Genomic DNA, 4,193 nt, shown 5'->3' with positions numbered 1-4,193 from the left:
GGAAACCCAGTGACTACAAAATCTTCAAGAGGAAAAACCATTCAATCCTATCATAGGCCTTAGAGAGATGCACCTTTAGCATGAAGTACCCTGTTTTGCCCTTCTGTTTCTTTAATTGTATGGACAACCTCATGTGCTATTATGGTATTATCAGATATTTTCTTCCTGGGAGTGAAAGCATTTTGAAAAGGAGAGATGATTCGAGGAAGAATCTTTTTGAGTGTCAGAGTGATGATTTTGGCAATTATTTTATAAGTTACATTGCAGAGTCTAATGGATCTGAGGTCATTTTCTTCCTCAACACTATATGATTTTAGAATTAAACAAATTGAAATTTGGTTTACCTCTGCGATTTGAGAAGGATCTCAGATTGGATAAATTGAGTTAACTCCAGGCCAATTAGGTGCCAAAAATGTTGATAAACTATAGCTTGAATCCATCAGGTCCTGGAGCGCCTTAGTAGTTCCAATGCTGAAGACAATGAGTTCGGCTGGGCTACACATCCACATGCTACAATGCGGGCAGCACTTCCATCCGCATTGTAACACCTAAATGGATTAAGTAACGTACAAAAAAAAAAGTAAAAATGGGAGTGTTAACTTCCGTTACTTATTTTTTCTACACTTTTTCAACCTAAAAAATAAAAGAAAAGCTTTAAGTTTATTTATGGTTTTTGAATCGTTGTTGAACCGGACGGTGAGACCATTTGGCCCAAGAATCGTTTAGACAACTGGTTCCGTTTTACTTCAAACCCAGTTCTTGGTCAAAAACCTTTGAATCGGTCAACGATCCGTCGATCCGTTCAACGATTTTTTACCATTTTTATTTTAACTTTTTAAAAATTTTTATGTCAAAACGGGCCAAAATGGACTACAAGACCGGTGGCCAAAATGGACTGGACTAGACCGGATGGTCAAACCAGAAAAACCATCCATTTTACCCCAGAACAATTATTTTGCCAAAAACCATTAATTTGGTTAGCAAACCGCTAACTTGGGCGTTCGAACTGTCCAACGGTTTTGGTCGTTTTTAAATTTTTTTTAATTTTTAATTTTTTGTCAGAATGGGCCATCCGTTAGATTTGAATAGTCAGACCGTTCGACTCGGACCAGGGTCCAACGAACGGGTCATTTATTTGAATCAGATAACGAACTGGTCAGGGGTCCGGTTCTTGGGTCGAACGGTCCGACCATTTGAATCAATGGTAAAATGGATGGTTTTTTAGGTCTGACTGTCTGGTCCGGTCCATTCTGGCAATCATCTTCAAGTTGACGGTTCGATCGCTTGATTCAAACAAATGGTCCATTTTGACATAAAAATTTAAAAAATAATAATTAAAATAAAATGGCCAAAAACCGTTGTACGGGTTAATGGATCGTCGACCGATTCATAGGTTTTTTGCGAGAAACTAGGTTTGAGATAAAACGCAACCAGTTGTTTGGACAATTCTCGGGTCAAATGGTCTAAACTTCTGGTTCAACAATGGTTAAAAAACCATGAATAAAATTGCATTTTTTTTATTTTTTAGGTTGGTTTTAACTTTCTTTTATACGTCACTTAAACCATCTACGTGTTACAACGCGGATGGAAGTGCAGCTGTAACATGTAAATGTGTAGCCCAGCCGAACTCAAAGACAACTTCCTTGATTTCATCAACTTATAGAAGGCGACACAAAATGTTATTTTCATGAGGGGTGATTGAGGACGTCCAAGATCCATTCTCATTCTTTAACCAATGGACTGATGTTCTTCTTTTGTTATTGGAGGCCAACATGTGAAAGTAATGGGTATTAGAATCCCCCTCACGTATCTTTGAATCCCGGGATCTTTGTTTCCAATATTCTCTTTCTTCTTTGTCCAACCAACGTTCAAGCTCGAGTCGCATAGCTTTTTCCTCTTCACCCATACCGCAAGCCACATCAAGGCTTTCTAAATAAGAGAGCTGATAGATGTGGTGGTGTAAACAACCGTATTTACGTTGGGCCCAAGAGACCATTCCTTTCTTAACCGTTTGGCATTTATCAATGAAAGATCCTGGAGCAAGAGTCCACTTCTCAAAGAACAATTGTCGTATAAGTCATTGTCCTTGAACCAAAAAGATTCAAACCGGGTGTGTCCAGTTCTTTTTTGCTTTAGAACAAAGTTGAGTGATCACTGGCGAGTGCTGGCAAATGGAACACAGTTGCATTTGGGAAAATAAACCCCGATCCAAACTAGGTTCTAGGTATTGCGACGGTTTGACCAAGTAAAATGAGGACTAGCACTCTTACTTTTGGTCTACCTCCACCGCTTTTACCGAATATTTGGTAATCATATTCAAGTCACCAATAAGGTTCATTATTGGCTCTATTGAAAGATCTAACAAAATCCAGAAAAGATCTGCGCCCTTCAACTGATGGATGCACGCAACAACAAAACAAAGAAGGTCCCAGGTGGCATAACGGGAAAAACCGTGAATTCAACAATGGATTATAGAATCAGAACTTAAATTTGTCTCAACATTTATGTTACAATCCCAACCAAACCACAAGCTTCGATAAGGCTTGTTACAGAAACGTAACAACCTTGTAAACTTGTCTAAAGAACTCTTTGTTTTATATCAAACGGGATTTTCTACTCACTTTCCCTATCAATTCTTTATTTGCCTTGGATCTCTATTTTGAATTGAGAGATATGTGACTGCAATTCACGATAGATAGAAAGTAGATAGAAAAGGTGAATGAGAAATCTGGGTTCGTTTCAGATTAAAAAAAAAAAAAAGGGAAAAACGCTCCATAGAGAAAAGTCTGTTAAAATTTTCAACTGTAAGTTGACTTTCCGCACATTTTGAATGCAGGGTAAAGTATAAAGTATAGAATGCAAATCTATATTTTACTCTTAACAGTATCCACCTTATTCGGGAGTCTTATCAGTAAACAGCCAAGATTTTCAAATTATTAAAATAAGCAAGGAGTTCTTCCTTCTCTCTTTGTCAAATTTAGTGCAGAGATAGAGGCCTTAATAATGCAATACATTATTATGTTAGAAGACTCGGACCGAACTGAATGCTCTACACGTGACGGTTTTTGACATTTTTCAGTTAACCAGATGGTTAGACTGTCGAACTCATAAAAAACCATCAGTTAATTTAGACCCAAAAGGCCCATCAACTTACGATTTTCAAGTTCGACAGTCTTACTCAATTCGAGCCTCGCAACATGAGTACGTTACGTCTATCAATTACCCTCATGAAAAAACAGAGCAAAACCTACATCATGTATCGGGAATATCTCACCTTGAATGACAAAGGAGATATTCCCAATGCGCAGTTGTCACGTCTCATGGGTAGAAATGTGGGAACATCCCGTGGGTAGCAGATCCAAGCTCGCTTTCTTCAACCAGATTAGGACCCACAAAATGGTTAAAAACATTATCTTAAAACAAAATACAAAAAATGGGTGCTTGGTTGTACAATGATTTCTTCCCATAAAGCGCATCTCGCAAGAACTATGTACCGATTGCCCTATGTGTTTATCCAATGAATAAGCAAGCCATATAAACCCCGCAAATCCTCACTGGAAAAGTAATTTGTTAACAAGATAATTGAGACGACAGATTTTAACCGGGGAATTTCGATTTGGTCCTCACAGAACCTCCTCTCTAGGAATAAAAACATACCATTACAGACATATTTCCAATGCATGGCAGAAAGGAATTGGGATCTGCTCCTCATAAGCCACTCCTCATATGAACCTCACGGCTTCCCATAAAAAAAACACATACAAGTACTGGAGGTAATCCCAATTTCATCACTGGGGGAGTTGAAATCTGCATCGATGACAGAGGTGGTAACACAGGCTTAGAGATACCTACACCAATCATAAAGGTTCACAACCATTAAACCACTATGCATTTTATGGCTAATATGGGGTATGATCATTAGTTCCACAGACGGCTACACGGATATTGCATTCATCTAATCCAAATAATGCCGAGTGACCATACTGACAACTGAATACCCGGCTTTTGACCAATGAAAAATAGGATGCATGAACTGCCTGAATCTGATTCCAACACTTGACTAAGCTTACTTGGAACATAGGTGCTACCTGTGACCTGTGTTCCAAGTTTCCAACCAATTTGAGTCAAATGGAGTGTATCAATGGTATGACAGTGGTTTCCCAGTCGGTGTAAACGTGTAATGAATATAACAG

The sequence above is a fragment of the Nelumbo lutea genome, chromosome 2, assembly GCF_056320005.1.
Source record: "Nelumbo lutea isolate HS-2025 chromosome 2, American lotus-T2T, whole genome shotgun sequence".
Classification (NCBI taxonomy): domain Eukaryota; kingdom Viridiplantae; phylum Streptophyta; class Magnoliopsida; order Proteales; family Nelumbonaceae; genus Nelumbo; species Nelumbo lutea.
Note: the sequence above shows the minus strand (reverse complement) of the source record.